We start from the raw sequence: 12,652 nt of genomic DNA on the forward strand, positions 1-12,652 counted from the left end.
TCAATACTGTTTGAATATCTGCAAGGTGACATCCAAAAGAAACACGGCTGCAATTACCCCAGAGCTCTTCAAAATTGTAACTTTACCTGTTTACAAATGTACTTCTTACAAATAGTGAGACAACCTCTTTACATGACACCACTTAAGTTCATATTGGTCAGATAACCAAAGAAAAAATAAATATGCTAACAAAACAATACAAGTTTAAGGTATTTTTGGTGCAAAACCAAGACCAACCATCAGTCCAGTCAATATGCGAATGGATCTGGCCCTTCCTACATCCAAGACATGGTTAAACTGTACACCCCAGCACGTGCACTCCGCTCTGCATCAGCCAAACGGCTCGCTGCACCCTCGCGAAAAAACACGTGGATTTGCTATCCTGGCTCCAAAATGGTGGAATGAGCTCCCCATTGAAATCAGGACAGCACATAGCTTGCACATCTTCCGGAGCAGACTGAAAACTCATCTCTTTCGACTCCACTTTGAGCGATAGAATTACTAACAATTACTAACAAAGAACTGCTAACAGAGCACTTATATACTAATAAAGGACTGACTTATCTATAGCCAGTTGAGTAGCACTTGAAATGTTTGGCTCTATGAAACCTGATGTACTTATATGATTCTGTTTTCTTCAAGGTTGTATCTTCCTGGTCGAATGTACAAGTCGCTTTGGATAAAAGCGTCAGCTAAATGCAATGTAATGTAATGTAATATAATCAATGATAGTGTTAAAATGTACAACAGCCGATTGGGCAAAAATTGAACCAAACACTAAATAATAACATAAAAAGGGACATTTAGTTGAGTTTTAACCAGTAAGGCTCACAAAAAGAAAAAAGCCTATAGATAATGATGTAAAATGTTAAATCAGTCAAGGACACCAAAAGCCTTTACTGTAAGTAGGCCACATTTGAGGTGAAAGTGATATTTAAAAATATAAGGATCCGTGTGGCAACACAATACGAGAGGTGAATTATGTCCAATAACGTGTCACCTGTGGTGACTCTAGTTAACCATAATTCACTTTCGGGTCACAGTTCCTACACGGACCTTGTTTAGTGTAACACCGGAGCTATAGGTTGCCAAGCTAGAGCTAGCAACGCACTCTAACTTGACTCTCCTCACTGAGTACATGTCTGATACTACTATTGCTTGATGGAAAATAAAGAGTGGAAATCCATCTTAAATACTCCGCCTCCGACTCCTTCTTACCGGCACTACACTGGTGACCCTGCGTTTTTCGAGATAGTTTCCGAAAATCTTTTAAACATGGCTGAACGAGATGTTTTCGTTAAGCTGCCGGAGTTTTGGGAGCACGCCGCGGAGGCATGATTTGCACACGTGGAGGCTCACTTTGCTTGCAAGCATCTCCACGACGAAGAGCTGAGATATTACCACGTGGTGGCTTCGCTGGGGGTTTCTACTTCAGCCAGCTTAGTGGGTTTCATCGCAGCACCCCAAAGCCTCGGCAAATACGAGGCTATCAAGGCTTTTCTCCTGAAGACATTTGGTTTATCGACGAGAGAAAGAGCCCGCCAAATGATGGACATTCAGGGCCTCGGAGATGGCAAGCCATCTCAGTTGATGGAGAAGATGCTAAGCCTCCTAGGAGGGGAAGATACCCAGATTTTGTTAATGGAGATGTTTCTTCAACACTTACCTCCCCGGGTCCAGACGGCGTTGGCCAACACACCCATCACGGAGCCCCGCGCGCTGGCCAGAGAAGCGGACCGTTTCTTCCTGGCTACACGACAGTCTGGTGCGGAGGCGTTGGCTGTGGCGCACAGCGGCCCTTCTGCGGGCAAGAAAACATGGCGGAGGCCGGACACAGCGGCGCCGAGTCGGCGAGGGGATACCGGTGAGTGCTTCTACCATGCACGTTTCGGGACGATGGCAAAGAGGTGCATCGCTCCATGCAGCTACAAGCCTCCGGGAAACGGAGGTGCCGACGCTCAGTAGTGGCTCTGAGCGTCGGCGGCACGGGCAGGCTCCTTTTCGTCAAAGACAGTGTTTCAGGGAGCCCGTTTCTGTGCGACACGGGTGCGCAGCGGAGTGTGGTTCCCGCGTCGAGAGAAGACATCACTCGAGGCGGCTAACAACGGCTAACGGCGGGCCCATTCGCACGTACGGATTACGGCTTATGTGTTTTTGCATCGGTCGACAGCGTTTCAGCTGGGAGTTTGTAACAGCGGACATTTCTTTTCCTCTTCTTGGGGCAGATTTTGTGTGTGCTCATGGGCTGTTGGTGGACATTAAAAATAAACGTTTAGTGGATGCCTTAACGTTTTCTTCTCTCGTGTGCACACTCGGCAGCGCAGCGTACGACAGGCTGTCGGGCTCGCTGTCGGGGGAGGACATTTCTCTCAGACTTTTGGCCGAGTTTCCTGATCTGTCGCTGCCCACTTTCTCCGCGCTCACCACCAAACATGGCGTGGAGCACCACGTCACCACCGAGGGGCCTCCAGTCTACGCCACGGACCGACGGTTGAACCCTTCTAAGCTAACCGTAGCGAGGGCGGAATTCGCAACCATGGAACGCCTGGGCATCGTCCGCCGCTCCAACAGCCCTTGGGCCTCTCCTCTGCACGTCGTGCCCAAGCCGAACGGCGGTTTCCGCCCGTGCGGGGATTACCGCCGACTCAACGATGCCACTACACCTGACCGCTACCCGGTGCCGCACATACAGGACTTTTCAGCGCATCTGGCCGGCACGAAGGTTTTCTCCAAGTTGGACCTGGTGCGTGGATACCACCAGGTGCCCATGCACCCCCTGGACATTTCCAAAACGGCAGTAATAACGCCTTTTGAACTCTTTGAGTTCCTGCGGATGCCTTTTGGGCTCAAGAATGCCGCCCAGACGTTCCAGCGCCTGATGGATTTGGTGCTGCGGGACCTGCCGTTCGTGTTCGTGTACCTGGACGACATCCTCGTCGCCAGCGTTTCAGTGGAGGAGCTCTGTCTCACCTCCGGGCCCTTTTCACGCGGCTCAGCGAACATGGATTGATCATCAACCCTGCAAAGTGCCAGTTCGGGGTGTCTGACATTAACTTCCTCGGGCACCGCGTCACCAAGGAGGGTGCAACACCCCTGCCGGCGAAGGTGGAGGCTGTTACGGCTTTTCCTCGCCCGCTTACAGCCCGGTCGCTGCGTGAGTTCCTGGGGATGGTGACTTTCTACCACCGTTTCATCACCCGGGCCGTCCCACATCATGCAGCCATTGTATGAGGCTCTGAAAGGCAAGACCCCCGTTCAGGCGATCGACTGGACAGCAGAGGCGGAAGTCGCTTTCACTGAGGTTAAAACCACGCTGGCTCAAGCGGCTTTGCTGGCACACCCTTCATCCACGGCTCCCATCTCCATCACTACGGATGCTTCGGACAGCCGGCGCGGCGCACGAACAGTGGCTGGATGGAGCTTGGCAACCGCTCGCCTTTTTCAGCAGGCAGCTGACGCCGAGGGAACGCAAGTACAGCGCTTTTGACCGGTAGCTCCTGGGTCTTTATTTGGCTGTGCGGCACTTCCGTTTTCTGTTAGAAGGCTGTGAGTTCACGGCGTTTGTAGACCACAAACCGCTCACCTTCGCCATGTCAAAGGTGGCGGAGCCTTGGTCGGCACGTCAGCAGCGGCAGCTCTCCTACATTTCGGAGTTTACCACAGACATTAAACACGTTGCTGGCAAGTCGAACTTGGTTGCCGATTGCCTCTCCAGGGTCGTCATCGGAGCCGTCCAGCTGGGCCTGGATTATGCTCGTATGACGGCGGACCAGGTCACCGACTCCGGCGTCCAGAGTCTGAAGACAGAGAGCGCTGGGCTGCGCCTGGAGGACGTGGTGTTCGGCGACGCGGGCATCACCCTTCTGTGCGACGTCTCTACGGGCCTGTCACGACCGGTCGTCCCCGCCAACTGGAGGCGTCCTGTTTTCGAGGCAGTGCACGGCTTCTCTCACAAACCTTCGGTGCGCTTGGTGGCCGCGAAGTTTGTCTGGCGTGGGCTGAAAAAGGATGTAAGAGCTTGGGCCGGGGGGTGCGTGGCTTGCCAACGCGCTAAGGTGCACCGCCACACGAAGGCCCCTTTGGAGCGGTTCCTAGTGCCAGAGAGGAGATTTGATCATGTTAACATCGACCTGGTAGGTCCGTTGCCCTCCTCTCAGGGTTTTTCCTACCTCTTCACCATGGTGGATAGGACGACCCGTTGGCCAGAGGCGGTTCCTCTTGTGTCGACTTCAGCCTCTGACGTGGCTAGGGCTTTTATCGCGGCGTGGGTGTGTCGTTTTGGCACCCCGTCAGACATTTCCTTGGACAGGAGCTCACAGTTCACTTCAGGGCTCTGGGGCTCGGTTGCAGACAGTTTGGGGGTCAAACTGCACAGGACTACCGCTTACCACCCCCAGGCTAACGGCCTCTGCGAGCGCTTCCATCGCTCTATGAAGGCGGCGCTCAAGGCCGGCCTTGCGGACGGTAACTGGCTCGACAAGCAGCCCTGGGTGATGTTGGGCCTGAGGACCGCGCCTAAGGAGGATCTGCAGTGCTCCACGGCGGAGATGGTTTACGGTCAACCCCTGAGAGTCCCAGGGGAATTCCTACCAAAGGCAGCAGTTCCTTGGTCTCCTACGGCTCAACAGGTTTTCCTGCAAGATGTGGCGGAGGCTTTCGTTCCGGTTCCGACTTCTCAGCACGGCGCACCGGGGTCTCAGGTGCCAGCTACGCTCAGCTGGGCACGTTTTCATCCGCCATGACGCGCACAGGGGCCCCCTACAGCCCCCTTACGATGGGCCTTTCCGGGTTTTGGAGCAGGGGGACAAGCACCTGGTGGTCGACGTGGGTGGCAAGGCGGAGACCGTCTCGGTGGACCGGGTGAAGGCTGCTCATTTGGACTTGGAGCAGCCGGTGGTGTTGGCCCGTCCACCACGACGGGGTCGCCCCCCGTCTTCGATTCCCGCTACAGGTTTGAGTCGTGTGGTCCCGGTTCCCACTTTGCCGGGAACCGCACGTTCAGGAGTTGTTTTGCCTGCCCCCATACTCAGGAGTAGAGGGGGTCGGCGTGTTGTTCCTCCCCGCCGCACGGACTTTGTTTATCTGTGAATTCTGGGGGGGCTTGTGTGGTGACTCTAGTTAAACATAATTCACTTTTGGGTCACAGTTCCTACACGGACCTTGTTTAGTTTAACACCGGAGATATAGGTTGCCAAGCTAGAGCTAGCAACGCACTCTAACTTGACTCTCCTCACTGAGTGTCTGATACTGCTATTGCTTGATGGAAAATAAAGAGTGGAAATCCATCTTAAATACTCCGCCTCCGACTCCTTCTTACCGGCACTACACACTACACCTTAAAGTTATTGTGACTTTAATCATGGATGTCCAAATCCAAGGAGGGTATGGGCATTTATATTTGATGCAAATTAAATCAGTTGGAGCAGATTAATAATAGAAACTACCTCAAGACAGCAAACAACAGGTGCACCTCCCTGTAGCATTACATGGGAATACGTGATCATGGCACAGTGTTCAGAAATCTGACGAATCAAACTGCAACAAACTGTAGGCCTGTGTCTGATCCAGATAAGCTTTTAGAAACATGAACCAGACAATAATACACAGCAGCTCACATTGTTCAGCAACCCAGCATGAAACTGAGTGGAACGTTTTGGATAACAACCAACGGTGCTTGAACACACCTGAAACATCACCTGCGTCACATGTTTTGAACATAACGCATTCATTTACGCTTTAATTTTAGCAATGGCAGCAGCCTTTCAAAGGGCAAACACAAGCCCAAAAATGACAGGGAAATACAGAGAACATTAGTGCTGTCAAAGTTTCAAACATTTGGGAAAACTCACCTGTTTCTGCTGATGTTGCCCCGCCGTGTATTAGCATGCTGTTTTTTGGTATCCACTCCTGCACTGCTTTCAAATATTTTCCTTTCTTCCAAACTTTGGGAAATGTTCCTTGGAAAGTGTGCGTGTGCGTGTGCGCGTGAGGAAGTCCGCGGATTGGTCACGTCACTACACTAAGAAGAAAACAATGGGAAAAGAAAAATGTCCAACGAGGCGTTCTGGGGCAGCATAGACAGGTCTTTTCCGTGTTAGAGTTGTACTCGCTACAGGGTGTACTTTGAGGGTGTGTGACTCTGCAGACCGTTTACATGCATAAAAAGCTACATAACACACAAGGGGACGGTTAATAACCGGAAAAGCATGACATGGGACCTTTAAGCGTTTGATCTTTTCTGTGCAATGACTTGGATCTACACCTGCCTTCAACTTATGTGTGTGTTGGTGCTCAAGACATTTTGAGACAGTCAAGACAGCAACAGTTTACATTTCACTCTATAAATAAAAGTGGAACCGTTTGCTGCTACGATGGATATTTAGTTAATGTTTCTATAAAGAAATGATCACTTCACTGTAGGTAAAATAACACCTTGATTAAAAAACCACCACAGATGACAGGATATGACATTTTGCTTTTCTTCCAGTATGAACTAACCCAATTTAGGCCTGAAAGGCAACTTTAATTCTGTGAGTAGACGTCATAAGAACACAATATCTAAAAATACACTTCTCAAATTAGAAAAGCTAATGGAGGCTATTGTAAGGAGGTGTGTGGTACTAATGTCACACACACACATACAAAGGTTGATACTGTCTCAATACTTTATTAGGAATTTAAATGCAAAATGGCTGCTTATGAATAAAAGCTGACACTTTTAATTTGTATATACCTCGCTATTTCTTTCTGTGCTTAGCCTCAAATATAAACTGTTGCTATCAGTCCTGCATGTAAACATAAAGAAGAAAATAAGTAGAGTAAAGACAGCGGAACAGTGACAAAAAACTTTTATTTACTGCAAGATACTTCTGCCCTTCAGAAATGTATATGCATATGCCTATAATTAAATCCTAAAAAAAGAAATACATTTATATAAATAATAAAACATAAATTTGACATTTCACAGCAAGGTCTCTCATCCCTCAGGTCATTGCTGGGGAATATGAAAGGGTGACAGAGAGATGGAAAGAGGATTTAGAGACACAGTATGGAGGAGAAGGGGGAGATGTCTAGAAGCAGCTGAGAGTTTGACCTGGAGGTATTCTGAATAATGGATGGATGAAGTGGAGGGTGGAGAGGAGATGAGAGGTGGGAGCCCCCATCACCTCATTCTCCTCTTCTGTCTGTCTTTGTCTACACTCTTTGGATATACTTTGCTATTTATTTTTCTTATTTATTATCATCCTCCTTCAATGACACTACTTAAAGCAGTTGCACACTCACAATGAACATGCATTTGAATTATTATACTGTAGTGAACACACTGATTATTGATTTAATTACAGGGGTAAGGTCAACGTCAGAGAAAGCAGATACAAAAATAAAACATGTTCCCCCGCAATTCCGTTAATTAGGAAGTGAAACCTCTTCAGCTTTATCAAACGGACAAAGGTTAGTATACTTTAACCTATATGTTGTATTTAAGGAAATCACTAGAGTGCACTGCAGTGGCGTGATGGGCAGTATAGTAATTAAATGAATTAATGTTGCTGGATAGTTGTACTTTGACCCATGTAAACACTATAATCCTATATATTGCCTGAAGCTGATAGCTCCTTTGTAATGGAAGTATTGTTAACTGTATGCAATTAGTTGAACACATGAATAAGCCTGAACTCCTGGATTGCAGGGATTACATTGCAGGCAATACTAGAAAAGCAAATGTCAGGGCAACAGTGCTCTAACAGGAAACACTAGAGATGTAAGTGGGTTCTTCTAAAGAAGCCACTAGCAATATGTTTAAAACCTTTTTCTGTGTTGTGCTTTTTTAGGTGACTGAGGGAGTCAATGAAGGGAAGACATTTCTAACACCTATGGGCTGCTCTTGAATGCATCTTTTGGCTCAAAAATGTCCATTATTTGCAGGTCTTCCCTTGTCCAAAGCTGCTATTGAGTCTATTAAATATCGTGCTACACTTAAAGGGTGTGGGCATTTGGCCGGATAAGGTTAATAGTTTCCAACATGAGAGTCAAGATGTTAGCTGTTTTGGAAATATGACTTAAACTCCATTTAAACCAAGATTCTGAAAACTCAAGCAGGATTTTACACAAGCTTCTGATGGCCTGGAGCCAGCTGACCCCTCACAGCCTTATTTATAAGCACCATCACCTCTGTAAGCTTTTTCAAGTAATGTTGCCTCAGGAGGAATATATTAATGTGCATGAATCGTTAGTTATCAATAAGAGATTTAGTGTCCTAGAGGACCTTGGTATTTCCACACTTGAATATATATATATACAGTATAAAAAGTCCTTGCACTATTAGTGGTTGTTAATGTGAAATCTCAGTAGCCTAAAGCTGAGTTAAGACATATACATAATATTAGTATCATCATTCTTTTCTGTCAGTGCAGTAAGAAGTCTGATGAGGATGAATGGAAAATTAAATCACCCAATAAGTCAGTCACTGTGAAATAAACTGATGATACGCTGGTGCACTTTAAAGAGAGTTAGTTTAATGTTTCTTATTTTTTTGTAAACAAGATTTTGGCAACAAACTACTAAGAACTAAATTAAACAGTCCATCAGATTTTCCTCATTCGGGTGAAACCAGGCTAAGCCTTATGAGTTTAAGGGTAATCTGCTAACTTTAAAACGACTTTACTCCGTATAAAGATGCTTATTCGTGTGTCATCTATAATTTGTATTTGCCTCAGAAGATAATGCTCTCCCATTTCTATATTTTAGTGGGAATGCTGTTAACAGCATTCCAACTAACTGTTATTCTACGGACACAAAGTTTATTATTCCGCCGGTATTTTGGCCCTCTTCTCCTCTGGCATTGAACATCGCAGAAACTCCGTTCAAACATCAAAACGTTCAGCTTGGTCGGGAATCGATGGCTATTACTTTTCTCATTCATAACTTTCATAATTCCAGAGATACATCCCATAATACATCACATTTTTAACATTGAAGTCAATGGAGAAAATCTTCAGACTTCAACAAATCTTCATGCAATTCAACTGCTAACTGTTCATTCATACTTTCACTTAGACACCTCATTCCAACTTTAAAATGTTACACATCTTTCTGACATTATTCGTGTAAAACAACTTTTAAATCTGAGTCTTACTTTTAGAGATATTAAACATTGTTCAGACCTTGTTTTAGAGGTTTTCTTCACATTTTAACATTAACTAGAGTGTGTGATGTCACAGTTAGAGTGGAGGACAGCTTGAAATTCACATTCATTTTTTTTTTTTAAACTGCCATAATTCCCAAACCCTACATTCCTGAGACATAATTTATCATGACAAACGTAGGAAAACATCTCGTAGCTTGAAAAATGACAAATAATTAAGCAAAAAATAATTAAACAAAATGCTTTTTGAGGGCATGAAGTGACAAAAACGTTCAACATACCTCCATTAAACCCCATTGTACGTAATTTCAGGCAGATATTTCCTCACGGTAGCAGCCGCACACCTTTAGTTAAACTGCCAAAAAGGCCACATTATTAACCCGAAACTACACAAAAATTACACTTCAGATACCAATCTTCACTTGTATATCACCGGTCCTTGCCTCAACAGCTCTACGCCAAATCTGAGATCTTACCATATGCCGTTTCGATGGAAACGCATCCCTCGCCATAAAACATGATGTCGCTATAACTCCTATGCAAATGTTCAAAAAGTGCTCAAACTTCACAAGTGTGCTAACAGTCCAGCCGTGAAGACATTTACGGGACAGTTTTAAGATTTCTTCAATTGCCGTTGCCATGGCAACACAATGCCCGCCATGAAACACGGTTTTCTCACAACTTCCGTTGCTCCAAAATGCTCCAAACGGCCCAAAACTTCGCAGGTTTGGTAACAATGCAGCCATCAACGCATCTAAGCGTATTATGGGGTTTCATCAAATGCCGTTGCCATGGCGACAGATCATTCGCCATCAAGTTAGTTCAGAAGTTTGCGGTTCAAATATTCTGCTGCTTTTCCAAGCCTTTTCACTTTATTTTCTTCTCTGATCACACATTCAAGCCCCCAGTGTTCATGTATCATTTCAATCTAAATTATTCACTTTTTTTCTTACACATTACATTTCAACATAGCAGTTTAGCGTCAGATTTTCAGCATAAAGCATTCCCACTAGCAATTTCTTCAGGAATTGCATTCTCTAGTTCATAATGCTGTACTTTAGTTTTGTGTGCTGCTTGCTCTATTTATAATATATTCATGTTTTAGGGCACCTGCTTGTTACTTTCGCTCATATTTCTTTAACAGTAATGCCTCGAAACTGCTTGCCTTTGCATAGTTTCAAAGTTTTTAATTAGGTTGAAGCAACATTTTAGTTTAGCTGATTCTATTGAATCTTTAAAATATAAATGGGAATAAAGTCGGATGAAGTGCTCTTATTTTTCTTGTTTCTCTTTTATGTATATTGAATTCTCCATGTAGACTTTTGTTATTCCAACTTTGAGTCCCGTTTTCTTCCTTGGAAAAGATGCAGTGTGACAACAGATGGGGTCTTGAAAAAAAATCACGATAGAGCACCATGTTCTCGCTGTTGCAACATGCCTCCTGTCTTCATGGCTTTTGGCACTGCTTTGGCTAATCATTTCAATTTTGAGGATGCCAGAATGCAGTGTTGAGACACATAAGTCTCCGATATTTGATCAAATTCCAATTGTTGGGGAGACATTGCACGATGAAAAGACTAATGATTGGACAGGCAGAGACTGCAGGAGACAATAAAGCAGAAAGGAACAGAAGCAAAGTCGCAGCGTGAGATTACATCAGAGCGCCGAGTGCATCGAGCACAAAGATAATGGGAAGACTTTAACAGGGAGGTGTTTCTTTCAAATTGTTGAAGAAAAGATAGCTTTTTTTCAAATAAAAAACAAATAAAAAAACACTCACACACAAAATAACAACTTTGAACAAATAAATGTAATCTAAACCTGAAATAAACATTTCCAAATATTTGCAGTCTGCAATACATTGTACTCAGATTAGTTTTAAGTGTATTTGCTGCTAAATACCGTTTCTGATGATAATTGAACGTACATAAGCACTTGTACACACACACACGCACGCTCGCACGCTCGCACGCACGCACGCACGCACGCACGCACGCACACACACACACACACACACACACACACACACACACACACACACACACACACACACACACAGCCAAACAGAACACACAACACAGATAAACTCTCCCATACACATTAAGAATCCTCTAAAAGTTGACTGTTTACACAGGACACTGACCCTCAGGAACTCATCCTCATCTGTGGGGCTAAACAAAGTCCGGCTATTTGACTCCACCAACAGATAAACATAAACAACCAAACCAAAACACATTCCATTATAAGAATGAAATGTGCTTCAACCATAGTGCAGTTAATTTACAGGAAACCTAATAATTGATCAAACACAAAAGAAAATAAATCCTGATAAAGAAATACAAATGTCATAACCAACATGATGGTGAAATTAGAACCAAGGCAATAAACAACACAGTGTGTGATGTTCAGCTCCAGAGGAGACTTCTTAATAAACTATTTGTGAAGAAACATCTTGCAATGTCTATGGATTGGCCCTCCCTTTCATTTTCACACACACACACACACACACACACACACACACACACACACACACACACACACACACACACACACACACACACACACACACACACACACACACACACACACACACACACACACACACACACACACACACACACACACACACACACACACACAGCCAAACAGAACACACAACACAGATAAACTCTCCCATACACATTAAGAATCCTCTAAAAGTTGACTTTATAACACAGAACCACAACTAGAAACTGTACAGTCTAAAAAGATGAATATAGCTGTGAAGAAAAAGACATTGTGTATTGCCTGTGTCTTGTCCTTTGCAATAAGAACATAATAAATGTGCAAGCAACATAATTCCTATAACTCTGACAGACAAAAATTAAGCGCAAGAAGGATAAAGACGACAGCTGGTAAAGACATATTTAAAAGATCTAGACAAGGTTTTTTATTGGAAACTGTTCTTCTTCTCCTGATGATCTCCTCCCCTTCAGTGAGCTCTGGAGATAATTAAAATGCATTTCCTTAGAAAAATGGAGTGGAAGGTTATACAGCGGAGGAGTGACGGGTTGCAGAGGAGGAAACTGAGCAAAAGCTTTCCACAGAAATATAAATGGTCTTTTGACACACACACACACACACACACACACACACACACACACACACACACACACACACACACACACACACACACACACACACACACACACACACACACACACACACACACACACACACACACACACACACACACACACACACACACACACACACACACACACGTTTGCACAAGTGCATAATATTATCAGTGTTATTGAAAGGAGATATCATTAGCTGAATTATTAAGAAAGAACTCCTGCGCCCTAATGTGAAGGACGGTGCAAGGAAAAGCTGCTTGTGACGCAATGTGTGGGTGAGTGTGTGTGCCTTTGAGTGTGTGTATAGTGTGTGTGTGTGTGTGTGTGTATGTGGGGGGGGGGAGGATATATATAACAGTATGCATGAGTTTGTGCAATTTCCCACAAG

Source organism: Notothenia rossii (genome assembly GCF_949606895.1).
Source record: "Notothenia rossii genome assembly, chromosome: 10".
NCBI classification, from domain to species: domain Eukaryota; kingdom Metazoa; phylum Chordata; class Actinopteri; order Perciformes; family Nototheniidae; genus Notothenia; species Notothenia rossii.